Source organism: Daphnia pulicaria, chromosome 1 (genome assembly GCF_021234035.1).
Source record: "Daphnia pulicaria isolate SC F1-1A chromosome 1, SC_F0-13Bv2, whole genome shotgun sequence".
Lineage (NCBI taxonomy): Eukaryota > Metazoa > Arthropoda > Branchiopoda > Diplostraca > Daphniidae > Daphnia > Daphnia pulicaria.
The window spans coordinates 16708195-16725019 of record NC_060913.1 but is presented as its reverse complement, the minus strand read 5'-3'; the positions used below and the strand labels follow the sequence as shown (position 1 = coordinate 16725019).

The window sequence follows — 16825 nt, the reverse complement described above, 5'->3', positions numbered from 1 at the left end:
TCCTGGGAGATTCTAGTCATCCTGTGAACCTGTTGACACCTCTCTGCGCCTTCATAGATTTAAACTACTTTGCTCAAAAATGTGTAATCTGTGGAACCGAATTTGGTCTAAGTCAATCCCGATTTTTCTTCCCCGCAGTGAAAACCCCTTTTATCCTACACTCTTCTTTAACCCATATTTTTCTTTGCAGTCTTCTCTCTGGCAATTGGACCCTAAACAAGTTCCTATTCAAGATTAAAAGAAAGCCCTCGCCACTCTGTTCCTGTTTGTCTGGTGAGGAAGAAGATATAAGTCATGTTATATTTGTATGCACCAAGTACAACGCCTCCAGAGAGGTCCTTTTTGCATGTGCAACCAAACTGGACCTGTTGTGGAGAATACAACTTAAACCCTTCCCAGAGCACCCCCTTCCCTGTCACTCACTAAACGCTTCAAACTTCAGCCCTAATCTCTCTCTTTCTCTCCTCTTGCAAATTCTCTGGCTACCATCGTTCAATTTTTTCAGGTTGATTATTTCTTTAATTTCATAATAAATTTCTGTTACTATAGCATCATTTGTAAATGTCTTTTCTTAAGGAGAAACGTTTTAACCACATTAAAAGTTTTCAACCAAGGGAGAGTAAGTAAAAAATTTCTTCTAAACTAAACCTTGATAGAGATCGATTTTAATACTAAACACAACTATTAAAGAACAATTACAGCTTGAAAGTGTCAGGCACCTTGAAGAGATCGAAGAGGTCGAAGAGTCAATCCTCGAAAATGGTAAATATAAATTATTTATTAAATGCAAAAAGCTTTACAGTTTTCTTTTTTTATTTTACAGAGCGTGATAATGCCTTAGCAGACTTGTATTATGATGTCAGCTCTCTTTTTTTTGTGACTCGTGGCCATCTAGCGCTCGGACATAACACACATATTTGAAAACAAAAATAGTGTGATAGAGGCAGCCAGTTTAGTTAGTTTAAAAAAGAAGCGGTAATTTATGTTTTATAGTGAATTTTGTTCTTTTATTTAATTTTAAATTGAAATAACAGATGATTTAGCAATGGAAAATAAAAATCTAATTTGAATTGGTTGTTTAACTGCTGGAGCTATTTTCTATGTTAAATTTGATCCTGTGTTTCTTCTACAGTAATTAAAATGTATATTCTTTGCGAGATTCTTTGTTTAGCTTTGCCATCTTCGCAAAACATTCTAAATCCCAACAAAGAAACGTAACCAACATTTTTTGTCTTGGCTACACGGGACGGATTGCCTCATCATTCAACTGATGCTGCTGTTTCTCCAAAAAGTGGATTTGTGACAGACAAGGTTTTGTTGTTTAGGTTTTTGAAAATGAAGATGAAGACATTAGACAAATACAAGCTTTCTAATTGGGAGATGTGAAAACTTAAAAGATAGCTTCTGAAAGATCAAATACCTTTTTTTACTTTTACTTCTTCTATTAAGTAAGGATAAAAACAAGGACAACTTTGCACAAACAATTTGGGAAAATTAAAATTCAATGCAGAAAACGACATGTATATTGTATATGAGTTATGCCTCGGTTAATGTTTCTTCTTTGAAAAATAAGATATTCGATCGATTATTATCCCACTTTGATGATCCCACGATCGATCCTACGGGATCTTACCTATAGTAATTAGAAGACAATATAGATACAACATAGATAGGTGCACGTAAAAATTTACATTGACGGGCTAGAAAGGCGGCTGGTGGCGAAATAGGAGCACTTAGAATTTATAAAGGTGGGCGAAGTTCGTCCGGTCCTATATCTCCGCCATTCATTAGCAATTGTCGATGAGAATAGACGTTTTCAGTCCTTTATCGGGTGAGAAGGGTTGGGACCGAAGCGGCTGTTGCGCTTTGGTACAACACCGTAAGGGTGTCAACCCTGACGTACGGCAACGTCCTTGACACGTCGTATGCAAAATCCCAAATCTTTTCTCTCTCTCTCTCTCTCTCTCTTTCTCTTATCTCGTCACCCCACCACCCACCTACTCAACTTCGAAGTTGGGTGGGGGCTGAGTGGCTGGGTTCTTCACCAATTCAATGGAAGAAAAGACTTGTGGATTAGGCATCAAATGGAATCTGGCACACATGTTGGAATCTAGCGAAGTCAGCGGAACAACTCTTTCGATAGAAATGAAACGACTCCAATGAGTGAAACCGAAATTTAATCGAACCATTAAAGTTATCTTCGCTCCAACAAAGATCGCTATGTAGCCTTTGAGCCATGGAACGCAAAAGATCTTACCTTTTTTTTATTTGTGGGCGTACAAATTGTTTTGGCAGAAAAAAAATAATTTTACGACGATACATCCTACCGAAATTTTTTGTTTTGTTGTAAATGTATTTAGTAAATCATAGCCATTTTAGTTAAACACTATTCAATTTTCTATATTTTATACCAGACAGTCTGGCTTCCTGATTGCGCCATAGCCGGCCATAGCAGCTCGCACCAAGAAACGACAAAAGACGAAAACCACAGGTGCAACAAATCTGTTTCAATCTTCCCAATCACGCTCTTTCATGCTGTCAAGCAACTCTTTGCTAATTTTTTATCAAACTGATATTGTGATTGAAATGTCTCTACTTGTTTGCTACATCCCCACAATTTGGCTAAATGTTAATCTTATGTGTAGCTTGTAATGCATGTGCTATAAATAGGACATGTTTTAAAATGTCACAGTAATTATTTTGAGAGCTGTCTTTTGTTCCAGATGCATCTGTGTCGATAATATTTTTATTAATGAAACAAATATATTTTTATTTTAAATGCAAAATTTATTTAAATTACTTTTGAATAGTTCGATTGCGTGTAGCTTGAGAGGTAGGGATAACTTTTCAACACGTGTCGATAAGGTCCGGGCCCCTATTTTTCCTATGATTAGAGATTTTTCCCGTTATATTCGAGAACTCCTAGTTGTGCTTTGTAGCAAAGCAAACATGGTTAATAAAGGGGTTGGGTACGAATCTTGAATTTTTCTTAAAATAAAAAAAGCCACTGGTATTGGAATACAAAGAGAAGTGTTAACAGGGGTTCAATGGGAGTTAAAAAAGTAAGGATACAACGCAACAGAATCACTCTTTGCTGGGAAATCCCAATTAGACGGAACAAGGTAAGCTGCTGTCTTCAATTTCATTTTAGTGTTCGTTACTTTATCTAATACCAACAAATTTATATTTAGTAAGAATTGGATCAGTTTACCGATTCTCGCTTCCCCTTAAGGACTGAAAATGAGGTTTACGAATTCAACAGCTTTTTTAATTCGGATGAACTCAAAGAACTATTTGTAAGGAATCATTTCTTGAATTTGGAAAATATCACTTATTATTTATTTCATTTAAAAGTTTCAAAATGTAATCAAGTTTGCGGGATCGTAGCGCACGAAGAAAACAATACAAAATTTCTCACATTTAAAATGTAGAATTTTTTCTTAGAAAAGAACTCTAGTGTGAAGAATGTATGGGATAATTTTGATTTCTTCGAGGCATCGCCCATATGTACTGGAATTTACAGTAAATGAAATTTAATAATACTTCATTGCATTAATTTAAACATTTTTTTCTAATAGCTTGTTTATTGAAAAAATTTCCCACATGGATCTCACATTGTTTCTAAGCCTGGCAATGAGGCGGTGCAACCGACGGATAAGCCCGATCCACCCCGGAAAACCTCCGAATATTTTCGTACCGATTCCACACCGGGAGCTGCGGTAAAAGACGCTTAAATACATAGATAAAGAATAGTGAATGACACCAACTTGTATATTGTCAATTTTTATAAATAAACAAATCAAGATATTTGAAATAAAAAGCCGAACTACAAATCATTATAGAACCGTTGCCTTAAACTCTATTTTGCATGGTTTATGGTCGACCGTATAGCTGGTCTCGAATGCCGTCAACTCGACAATCATAGTCTGGCTTCCGTCTTTTCTATTTTTACCATAACGTTTTATTGTGTTACTGGCCGTTTGAACAGGAATGGTAAGGACGTGTTCAATAGATCCTTTTGGTGCTTCACTAAGGTACTCACGAGTGAATTTGAGATCTTCCTTGAGGGCAATAATTTTCGGATGACAATCTGCTAATTCACCCTGCTTGATATCCTCTGCTTACAAGTTTTCAATTTCAAATACAATAGGAGGCCACAAGTAATCGATAATTTCCAGCCTCGACCCCGGTCCACAACCTCATTTCGTCACGCCATCTAGCGGCCGATATTGAAAACAGCAAGGAAGATCTATTCTTCTGGCCATTAATTTTTTTCTATTGATTGTTGAGAAAAGAATGGAATCGATGTAAAACAGCTGGGCTTGGTTGGCTATCGATGGTTTGAGTTCGAAAAAAAATTAATGGCCAGAAGAATAGATCTCCATAATTTTTTTTTAAATCGGCCACTAGATGGCGTGGCGAAATGACGTCTGTAAATGGCGAAAATCTTCAGAAAATGACGAAAAATTTTCATGATTTTCAATTGCCAATATCTCTGCTAATAACCGTTTAAAATAAAAACGGTGCGAGATGTCTCTGGAAGGGGGCAAAATCTTTCATTCAAAAAAATTAGATTTTTTTTTAGGTCTGGTTTGCCCGAAAACTGATGTAAAAAATCAGTAAAAATGCTAGAATTTCATGGGGGATACCTTAGTTTTTATTAAATAACTTAAAAACTATGCTAGCTAGAACATTGCAAATTTCACCATTGGGTTTTCCGTAAAATTCTGCACAAAATGGTTTATACGGGGACTGGCTGCGATGCATTCGTCACCCTTTTCCAAAAATTGTAAACCCCCAAAACCCCCACTTTTGGTCTCATTGAGTGGTGGACTCAGTGTTAAAAGTCAAGAGAATCCATGGAACAACCTATGCTCACCCCCGAGGGCTTTTCCTGATACCCTGTTTTCCTTGGGAATTCCTCAGGAAAAAGCCTAACCTGTGCGGAATTGCCCCAAGGAAATCGCTTCCTGACTGTTGTTTAAGTTTCCCAGCGTTTTTCTGCCTGCTGTGGCCACAACGTTTGTTTTTGTTTAGGTTTTAAGATTTCTTTCTTTAATGTTTACAGGATACATTTATCCAAGCTGGTGACTTAGGCCTACTTGTTTGCAAATAACTTTATTTATGCTTCTGTGTAATATTCGTGCTATTTTTTGTGAAGACTTCGAAGCACAAAGAGAAAAGTAATAATATGAAAACTGAATCGACCACTTTTCAAAGCCGGAAAAACGCAGATAAATGGTTCCTAAGGTAGAATTAGACCTATACTATTTCATTGCAATTCAGTTACTAATTATAGCTCTACTTTTACGTATCTTACATGTTAGAAGATGCGATGAAGACACTAGCCCTGTATCCCGCAGAAACAACTTGCCTACACTACTCACTTCAACATGAAGTATAGTCTCTAGTCTTCTGGAATACACCAAATTAAGCTCGAAGAATATATTTCGCTTATCACATAAGAGAAATTATCAGAAATAGAAATGGTGTATCTGTGTTAAATTCTTCGATAAAACTAAATCCCGAATCTGCGAAATCGTCACAATATCTATCCTGATCACGAGTGAGAGAAATTTTTCGATTGTATCAATTGTTCCTGTATATCAACAAAAACGAATAATTTTATTAATGCGTGATCTAAAGTTTAACTAGCGAAAAAATACGACAAAAAGGGTATTTTTGGCACTGAAACTGAATGGCTTTCTATCCATAATATGAAGTTGTAGTAATAATTGGGAATCACATATATTTTCGTGAGTAATTCTGACTCTCAACCGCTGCGCTCCTGGGCTACTCTGTCTGTTGATGTCGTCGCTCTCATAAATGAAGCTCCCACTAAGTCCTGAAGTCTGGATCCCATTCCCACTAGACTACTAAAGAGCGCGTTGAACGAAGCCTACTCGCTCCTGCTATCACTCGCATCGTCAACCTCTCCCTGTCCACCCCTTCATTTCCTTCATCTCTGAAACATGCCAACGTCACTCCACTTCTGAAGAAGCCCTCTCTTGATCGTGAGGTGCTTGGGAACTTTCGTCTGGTGTCCAATATCTCCTTCCTCTCGAACCTATTCGAGAGAGCTGTCGACTCATGAGACATCTTGATGCCCATGATCGACTGCCCGATCGACAGTCGGCCTATAGGAAAAACATTTTCGACTGAAACTGCTCTCCTACGGCTCTTTGACGATCTTCGCCGTGTTGCTGATCGGAAAGTAGCAACTGCGCTTCTATTTCTTGACCTCAGCGCCGCTTTCGATACTATCGATCATCGACGGCTCCTGGATCGTATCGCCTGACGCTGCGGGATTTGGGATGATGTTCTGGCCTGGTTCACATCCTATCTCTCTTAACGTACCCAGTCTATCCGCATCGGTTCCTCTGAGTCACTTCCTTTGGCTATTCGCTACGGCGTACCCCAGGGATCTGTGCTGGGCTCTACTCTTTTCATCACTTATATGTTATCGCTTCCATCCTCAACTTAGTGTGATAATGCTGATGTTAGCCAGTTTTCCGGCGACACAAGCGCATCCACGCTCTTCCAGCTTGATGTCAGCCTCTGCAGATCACCTCCATCTTCGCTCTCACTTTTTTCCACGTGGGCCGAGTCTGCTGAGCAGTGGTTTATGCTCAATCGTGTGAAACCGAATGTTGAAAAGAGTGTCTTCATGTATGTTTCTTCTAAATTTCATTCGCATCTTGTTCCTTCCTCCCCTCTTGTTGTGCGTGATTCTACCCTCCCTCCTGTAGACGTGTGCAACTACCTTGGTGTCACAATCGACTCCCATCTATCCCTCTCTTCCCATAAGGAACGTTTGTCGCAGAGCGTACTTTGATCTTTATCGCATCGGTAAAATACGTAGCTACCTCGATGCATCAACTGCTCATCGCCTCGTCCATGCCTTCATTCTTTCTCGTCTCGACTACTGCGACAGCACATTTTGCGGTCTACCTTCTGCCCTACTTGATCGTCTGAAGATGGTGCTTAACTCTGCTGCAAGGCTCATCCTTCGCGTTCGTCGTCGAGAGCATGTGATGCGTCCCCTGCAATACCTCAACTGGCTCCCTATTTGGCGAATAATTGATTTCAAGCTGGCTGTGCTTGCCTATCGCTGCCTGTGTCGATGCTGTGACCGTCCGCTGGGCCCCCCTCCGCTGCTCAAACTCCTCTGCTCCACTCTACCTTTCGTCCCTTCTTCACGTCTATATTCCCCGTCGGAATGTCCGGGCTGCTCTGCACCCTGCCCTTTCAATTCTCCTTTTTCGCACTATCACCCACAGTGACCGAGCTTTCTATCGCTCCAGCTCGCTGGTTTGGAATTCTATTCCACCCAGTGTCACTTAATTTGTGTAGTACCTATTGACAGAAGAAAAAGGAAAATTGTTTTTTTAAAGCGGTGAAGTATTTTGATTATGCGGAGAGAGTACTGATTCTGATTTTCGCCGTAGTATGGTAAAAAGTATCCAACGACATAAACCCAATTTTTTTCAAAAAGACTCGCAACCTTATGAAAAGTCGTCTGAAATTCGGTTTTACTCGTTAGTCTTATACGGATTACATGGATAAATCATGGATCATTCCGTCAGTTCTGTGGTAGCAAAATCACACATCGGTAGCCCTTTATCGAATATTATGTTGAAATTACTGTTGAACACATCACATGTTTTATTTTTAAGTGCTGAGTGATCTGTTCTTTACGACAAAGTTCAGTCACAGGAATTAGTAATGATATGAAATGTACCAATGAAAATATTTATTTTCTCTCCTTTATCCTTGTACATTGACCAAATGCCTAACAATGAAATAATGAAATGTAGGGAAGAGTAGTCAGGGTTCAAACCAAGTTTTTTGTTTTTATTCCAATTTTTTTTAGTTTTGCATTTTTAATCTGCAAGGACAAAAAAAACTTTATGCGGTAATTTTGTTGGTTTTCTTTTTTACTTTTTATTTGTGTTGTTCCTCATTTAAACAAAAATCTGAAATGTATCAAAAAGCCCCTACAACGGGACAAGAAGCTTTTCTGTAAGGGGCAAAACAGCCCATGTATTTCAAACGGATTAAAAAGAAAAACAGGGTGTCATACAGAAGCAGTTAAAACACTTTCACATTTGCTATAATGGGTACAATGTTTGTTTTTTTTTTTTTTTTAAAAAACAGAGTAATATAATACATTTTCAACGATAAATAATCACAATAAAAAAAGGACAAAATATCACACGAAATCGTTAGCCTAAACATTAAAGCAATCATCACAGGCCATTTGTTCCTCTTCAAGTCGTTGTTTTACTGTTTTTTTTAGTGAGGATTGACGTTTTTCTTTTGCGACCTGATTGTCTAGTTGAAATCCTTGGCACAGCTTTTGTGAAAGGTTAAATGACTTCCAGCAGAGCAGCAGTTCATTTTCACCATCTGTGAGACAGCTGAATTTGGGTAAATCAAAATTCTGTAAAAAATATTCAATATTGATCATTTGTTTAATTGATCAAAATAAAACAGAAAAGTTTTTTTTTACTTGGCTCTCAGTCAAAGTAACTTTGTTTAAAAATCCAGCCAGCCAGTCTTTCCCAGCTGTCAAATTTGTCGAAAAGTTTTCAGGACATTTCAACTGAAGTTTTCTAGCATAATCATGTGCCCATTTTCTGGTATCCCTTGTAGTGAAACCATGTTTAGTGTCACTGGACCTTTTCAAATACTTGACGAGTTAATTTTCTTGCAGATCAGTAAAAACCTGGAAAGAATGTAAACGATTACTGTGTGAAACGATGAATGCCTGGTTACATAAAAATACGCTTAATTTCTAGTTTCTTTTATATCCTCCCAAGGAAAAGGTGAATTGAAGCTTAGAAACATCCATTTCTTTGGCCTTTTTCAAATACCTCAAAAGTTATTGACGTGGAATCGAGAAGTTGAGTGAAACACTAGTCACAGTTTGATTTTGCAACAAAATTTATTTGGCAGCATTTACAATGTGACCTGGTGGATACTCCACACTATCAATTTTACGAATATAATTTCTAACCATCGTTAAAAAATCTTATTGTAAGGTGAAATGAAAAATGACACTTACGTTTTGACATCCTTTGCAGCCATTATATATTGATATTTTGCCCCATGTTGCCAGGCAACCCTTTCCCCACACAGGGGTGTCTACGTATTATTAATATTTAACAGTTAAAAATAACTAGAAAATTTAAACCAATACCAATGAATAATAGGAAACAAAATTTTCTACCGGAATCGTATTTCAAAAAAATTTTACGCGATAAGTAAAGGTTAATACAACTAATTTACATTAGCAAAATCTTGCAACGAAAAATGTAAAAATGCATTTATTTTTTTTCAAACCGTAAGTGATACAAAATCCAAACTTTAAATTTAAATTTGCGTTTTTATAGCGCATACACGGTTAAAAAATGGAAATTGTTATTGACAAATTACATTAATTATTTAGATATGAGCTACCTGCCCCCAGGCCTTATAGCCCCACTCTCCGTACCGTCGATATAAGGTAGAAAACGAGTTTTTTTAGCTATGTATGTTGTTGGTTTTTTCTTAGCTTTGTGTAAATCAAGTCACCGCAGTGTGGAAATGTCTTACAACGACCACTATTGTTACTGTTGGGGGGGGGGGAGGGGGTGGTGGTTATCCCACCCACTAACCCACCTTCACGTGTAAAGAGAAGGCAACATTTTGAAAATCTATTTATCCCGCGCAGCAAATTTATTACAAGGTGAATGAAGGAGTTTTCGCAGTAATGCCCAAGGATAAATCCCCACCAATTGCCAAGATTTCGCTTCACAACGCGAAATTTAGTAGATCCAGAAAAATGGCATGTGACTTCAGTAAAATAAATAACTTTCTGTAAAACCCCATTTGAATTGTTTGAAGATGTCCTGGAAAAAGGGGCACAAGTCCTACTCCACCTAATACGTTGTTGTAAAAGGTTAATCACTTTTCGGTCTTTTTCCACCTAAAGTCAGTAATTAGTTAGTTTTCCATTTACTTTGCTTCTCCGCAATGTTGACGGCGTTTTTTGTGTTTCACATCTTTAAGGTGGACTTTTTCTTCATATGTAAAGGATAGCACAATCATAATGTCAGGCATTAACGCCAGTCCAGTTCGGACAAGCAGAGAGCTTCACCGGATAACACGCAGAGAACCACCATATGCCAAGCATCAATCAACTGCACTGCGGCAAAACCGCAAAACCGAATACTGGATCATTTATGAGGAAATTTTTGTTAAATTTCAAATGTATTCCATGTGGTGATTGTTTTTCCTTCATCCTTCGTCTAATTCCAGCATTGTGGCAAAGTACGGCGACCTATGCTATTGGATCTGCTGAGAAGGAAATTCTCCCTTGAATACGAGACGTTTGCTTACGTCGAAAGATTAGTTGTTTTTCACGTTTTTTCAAACTTAAACGAGTAATTGAATTGGTTTTATTTCTCATTTTGTGAACAAGCACAAGGCATTTCTAGTGATTCCACAGGTTTTGAAAGCAGCAACTCCAAAATCCCATTTTGCTGCATCAAGCTGCATCAACTGCTGCATAAGCTGCATCAAACTGCATTCGATTGCTCGGCGCTTACCACTTTGTGGTAATTTCGGGGGAAATTGTGCCGAGGTGATTTATTTATGCATACAATCACTTCTGTATCGAAGTAAAGTCCATTGATACATGAAGGAAACAATGAAGTTCTAAGAATATAAGAGATATTTATTGAAGGTTTGTGAACTACAATCGTTGAAGTAACAGAATATTAGTAGACGGTTAGCCTTGGTATGCTTTTAGACAGCAGATGTTCTTTATATTGGGGCTAGAGCAAAACGACGGCCGATAGTCAAACAGGAAAAGTCAGAGGAGCACCAGCTACAGTTGCTTGAGGGACGGATACAGCAAAATCTACTAAAATAATTGCTTGATCAATAACATACTCTGCGGCCCTGGTTTAATCTACTGCCTTTTCCCAAGCAAGTGTATGGACAGCAATTCAACGAAGCCATTCTGCCTCACGCTGCATTTCCCCCGCAGTGGTCTAGTATGATGCGTGGTGTAATTGACTGCCACGGAAACGAGCCTTAGCCAAAATAAGGTAAATCTCGCTCTCAGCATATTTTCGTGCGGTTTTGCTTGTTTTCTCCACCTGGCATTCTGAAAGCAAAGACAAAAATTTATATAAATTATAAAAAATCCGAATTGGGCTCAATTGTCAAAAAATTAATAAAAGTGTGGTCATTCGCCATCTCAACCGGACTTTCTTACCAGTAACCGATGAACTCGACCATCACGTAGAACAAGTAACAATGCAAGAAATGTTTTATTCCAAAGGTCACAGTCATTAATCAGTGCTATTTTTTGGAAGTCATCAAGAGGAACTGTCTGTCAGGTCATTTCCATAACCAAAAAGAATTGCGGGATAAACTTAAGTAAATACTAAATAACGAGTTTTTTTACCAAAGCTTTCTTCGATGATGCAATTGAAAAGCTATCCCAGTGGATTAAGCTGTAGATTGTTAATTCGCCGTTTCCCATTCCGGAAGGCAGTGTTCCATGCAAAGGGAACAGAACTCTTATATGCTGTTGGTTACCAACAAGGAACAAAGTGTCCCATTAGTTCGTAGTAAACAATGTTAATTTTGGAAAACCTGACAAAAAATTTGTTTCATTTGAGGAATAAAAAAATGCGCTGCAAAAAAACTCTGAAAAAGCTCAACTGGTTAGTCATTCTTTTCTGTATGTCTTAATAACTCATTCTTTTACTACTTGTTTTCAGGAAAGTTGCATAAATTTGTTGAATTGTGGAAAAACTTCTCCTATAACAATTGTTGCAATTTATGAAACAAAGCGTTTGTCATTTTATCAAATAATTCCTCCCTTCCTTACATATAACAGCAACCCGGACGATATGGACACTTTGATTGACCTGAATATCCCTCCGACATTAAAGTTGTCGGCAAATTTGCCAGTGCAGCCAATACAATTTTTCTTCCTTCTATGATGACTACCCCAATATAGAAGCAAGAAGAAGCGATTCAACTTTCCCAAAATTTAACGACCAACGCTTATATACTTATTATATACAACTAGTAACATTAGCCCGTTCAGGGCCGGTCATCAGTGGGCCTAGTGTAAATAAGGCCCGTTGTGCAAACTCCCTCACAGCCTCCACTCCCTTACCAACGCTAATAGGTTGGGTAAATTATCGTCAATTATCGGATGGGTATAGATACATTTTTGATGAATTTTTATACTCATTTCACTTGTGTCAATTTAAGACTAAAAATAAAAGGGGATTTGCCGTTAAGCCGGTTTGGCGGCTTACGCGCGTACATCGAAAGCTGAAGGGAACAAAATTAGAACTGAACCGAATCGAAGGTTAGCACTACCTTTATAGCTACCGATTACGAACAAAATGAATAACGCTTGCAGGAGTGATTCCGATTTGGAACTTAGATGTTGTTTTGAGATCAATTCAATAGATTGCAAAAAATTCAAGTTGTAACACTGTCCCAAACTGCGCAATTACGAGAAAAAGAAATAAGGGGAGAACAAATAGACCAACCGATTGCAAATCAAAGACAAGTTAATTATGAAGATCCTGCTGCACAAGAACCACATATTATTGATGATCAACAAGGGAAAGATCACTTTAAAAACAATTGTACGCATGTCTGCCTTCTCGCCAATTAGGTTAATTGCTGTTTTCTGCTGATAGATGTTTGAAAACTTGTGAAACAAACAATTAAAACCATTTTAATTGATGTAAAGTATGGCGATCGTCAACACAGACGACCGCTCGACTATAACAGACCTGTAATAGACCAACTTCAGGGCTTTATTAATAATAATCCCAAATAGAAAATAATTTAAGATTACACCTCTAACAACAAAGACAGAATCGGAAGACCTAGAGTTGCTCCACAACAACAAGAAATGAACATCTGAATTAATCCGAGGTACTGTCCTTTTTTACCGTTCGCAATCTTTAAAATTTACTAATGTCTAAATCTCTGTCTTAATGTCTTATTATTATCTCTCAGAGAGATCTAAACGCGATGGCAGAAGAATTGGAGATGAATTTCCGACGACGAGAGAAGATAAATTTATAAGAAGACATGAGGAACTTAATCAACTTCTACAAAGATAAATCCGTATGAATGACCTTTTTTAAATTAACTGAGGAACGCAACGGATATCTGCACAAATTTTAAAGAACACTATTGAGAAGAGAACGACGAATCCTACCATAACTAAACCGGCGACATCAACACAGAGGCGATGAACGTCAGTAAACGGTTATCACTTTTGTAAACTTTCATAAATACACCATTTATAGATTTGCATTTATAGATATTTTAAATTTTTCATATATCTGTCTTTATCTCCCATCTACGTTGGGATCGAGCTGGGAGCCGCAATATACAGCAAATCGAACCATTACGCAAATTTTACTCTACGCGAGTAAGTGGTGATAAATAATACGTAGACGGTATTGCTCAAAATATAGATTCGTCGGTTACGTAGGAAACAAATATATGAGGAATAAAGGAGTGTGGCGTGGGTGCTATATGTTGTTACACATAAAGTTACTTTGAGTTGGAAATGATTTTTTAATTAAATACTTCTTTGATCACAGAGAAAATGACACGTTTTGGGGTTTTGTAAAAAGATAAAAAGAGATAGTTCGTCTGCAACACTAAAAAATGGTAAGTCGTGAAGAAGGGATAAGTGACAACACGCACCATCTAGTGGTGGAAAAACAAAGAAGAGTTACGGTTACAAACAACACTATGTTGGATGAACAATATGAAAAGAGAAAACTAACGGCAATGGGCCCGACTTGGATCACATACGTAACGCGCTAAAGATGATTAGCAGTAATGCATGCATGCAGAAAATTTAGTTTTCCTAGGAGACCAACTAATGCTGCCTTATCCTTATCGTTCAGAAACATGTCGCCTACTGGTAAATTCGCTGGTATTTGATGTCGGCAACGATGTCAATTGTCACGGTTAAAACATAAACACTGATAGGGTAGACCGTTCCCACTTTGTACACCTCCGGTTTTTCCCATTATCTCTCATCCCCTGCATACGAATTTGTTAATTTTTTTAGAAAATAAATCATTTTTGGCTCCCCCCACCTCCCGATTTTTTGTTTTTTCTTTATAATAAAAATTGCCGAAGTTAAAGCGATTTTAATTTTGAGTGTTTTTTCTTGTACCAGGGTTACTTTGGAAAAACGCCTGCCCTACTTTAGACGGGGTCAGAAAATGGGGAATGGTCCATTTTAGAATTAACAAAAAAATTGAGCCTATAGCTATTTAAGTAAGGAACAATTACAACATAATTTCTAAAAGAAATTTTAGAAATTATGTTAAATACAAAATTTTTCTTAAACATGAAGTATTTAATTGTGGATGCAAGAGAAAAGGGGAGTTTAACTCATATCGATGTTTAATATATGGTTTTCTTACAAATCGATTTTGAACCATCATCTTGATTGGCGCTTTGACTTTACTGCTCCCCAAACACGCCCCGTTCTTGTACAAACTCCCACCTCGTTGTGTATAACTCGACAAAAAAAACATTTTGCAAAATCAAGATTGCGAATAAACTTGAAAGAGTAAAATTATTTCTTTTTGAGGCATTAATGGCTAGCCTAGAGTTTTAATGTAATTTACCTACGACTAACGATTTAGTTTTTTCACGTTCAAAAAGATTTTTTTGTTTTAATTTGAATTTTATTCTTAGTTATAATTCTTTTTTTTACTAGCTTGAAGATAGAGTCAGCAACGAGAAATGTTTCCATCTAGCGATCACTTATGTTACAAAAACAAAAAGTCTACTCTAACAAAATTGAATTTTCGTTTTTCGCGCTGCTGCTAATAAATAGCATAATAGCAGTTACTCTTACTGTGAGTGATGAGAAATTCCTGTCTTATTTCTGCTAACTTTCTACAATTAAGTTGATTAAATTCCATGAAAGATAGAATTTCTCGATTAGAAAAGGAACGATCCGTATAGTCATCGGAAAAACGAAATTTTGATTCTTCCTTGCAAACACAAAAACGAGACTCATATGAAGGATTACCTACGTATCTTCTTCATTGTCAGCGTTTGGCACGCAACATCCATGTATAAGTAGATATGAAGATAATAGAGATAAGAGAGATATGAAAGTAAACCCTCCGTTTATGAAATCTTAATACGTTTCAAAGTTGCCGTCATTTATTGTTGAAAACTTGAAACAGTGAAAGTGAAAATGTTCCGGCATATCTTTCACCAGGGCATCTTTACGCTTCTACAACAGGGAATTGGGTATGATAACCACGTTATGTGCAACGGACTTCCAGTTCAGTAACGTCTCACAAGCAACTATATGTATATCTTAGTAAGTAATTTTTATCTTCCTTATATTCTTAAACTATCTTTTTTATAATATTTCCTCATTTTACATAACAGGTTTTGTCTGTCGTTCTAGTCCTTCGACGTCGATGCTTCCGCCAAGTGTTGAAAATTACCTTATGTGGAAAAGTGTAAACCTCAATCAAGATGGGAAACCTGATGTACCGTGAGACTTTTGGATAATCGCTGCTCGTTCTTGTGACGCCAAACAACCGCTTTGTTTCTGGAAAATCTAAAAATGGAGTTGTAAAATTAGCGTATGATCGTTCCTGCATCAAATGGGGGCATGCGATTAACAGTAAGATCCAATTAAACAAAACGCTTTAAGGTACGAACAAAAGACTAGCGGAAGATGGCTTAGTTGACATATTTATAATAAATGCTGGAAAAGGAAATTACATGATGATTGAAGTGAATGTTTCCATGGGTACGTACCATTGTTGAAGGTGATGGAAAGAACTTACCAATCATGGCTCACCCACCTTTGAAAACTTCTGACCTGAGTCTGGAAGAATTCATCGACACAATTATAAGAAGTGGTACAAGTAAAGAAATCAAACTTGATTTCAAAGATACAGAAGCTGTCCATCCTTCTTTAGAGATAATCAAATCTAGGAATACCAAGTTGGCAGCATTTTCAAGTTATTTGCAAGCTGAATTATGTCAGCACAATTTTTAAAAAAGATTAGCAAACCCCTTTGGCTGAACGCGGACATTCTGCCAGGACCTGTGAACGACACTACGGAGCCAATTAGTGAAATAATTTCAGCATTCAATATTTCTTATTACTACTAATAGGTGAGTTCTATTTTGATTACAGATGCTGGGGTGTTTCTGAATTTGGCAAACACCTGTTAGAGTATGAGCAGCCACATTAATCATACATCTAGCCATTACATGAATACACTTAACATGTTCATCAAGATTACTTACTTCCTTTTATTCAGTAAAAGACTCCAATATAAGACACACACTTCAGAGCCTGTTCAGAAGGAAGTCAATACTTAAGTCCTAATAGCTTAGGCAAAACGTCACACACACGTATCTGTCGTCGAGCAAACAATCTGAGGTTTCAACAACCCCGTGCACTTGAACAGCTGGCGATAGGCTGAATGGGTAAAGAGAAATTTTGACGAGGTTTAAGGAGTTTGAAAATAGCGTTATTTATGCTTCTGTGTAATATTCGTGCTATTTTTTGTGAAGGCTTCGAAGCACAAAGGGAAAAGTAATAATATAAAAACTGAATAGGTCCATTTTTGGCCGGAAAAACGCAGATAAATGTGACCAAAGGTAAAATTAGACCTATAATATTTCATTGCAATTCAGTAACTGATTCTAGTTCTACTAGTTTCTAGAGTACACCAAATCAAACTCGAAGAATATTTTTCACCAATCTTTAAATACCTTACAGTTA

At 37.3% G+C, this 16825-nt stretch overlaps 2 long non-coding RNA genes across 3 annotated transcripts; one reads left to right on the top strand and one right to left on the bottom strand.

The window, feature by feature from the left end:
- Window positions 1–8353: 8353 nt before the first annotated feature.
- Window positions 8354–9101, bottom strand: LOC124338527. Of its 2 annotated transcripts, none has more exons than XR_006917863.1 (3): window positions 9068–9101; window positions 8513–8728; window positions 8354–8443 (listed from the first exon to the last, which is right to left on the bottom strand). It is a non-coding gene; the product is annotated as an uncharacterized LOC124338527 (long non-coding RNA). The 2 variants fall into 2 exon arrangements; XR_006917866.1 differs by lacking the exon at window positions 9068–9101 and adding an exon at window positions 8877–9032.
- Window positions 9102–14934: 5833 nt separating this feature from the next.
- LOC124328049 lies at window positions 14935–16542 on the top strand. Its single transcript, XR_006916235.1, has 3 exons — window positions 14935–15397; window positions 15469–15739; window positions 15803–16542. It is a non-coding gene; the product is annotated as an uncharacterized LOC124328049 (long non-coding RNA).
- Window positions 16543–16825: the final 283 nt, after the last annotated feature.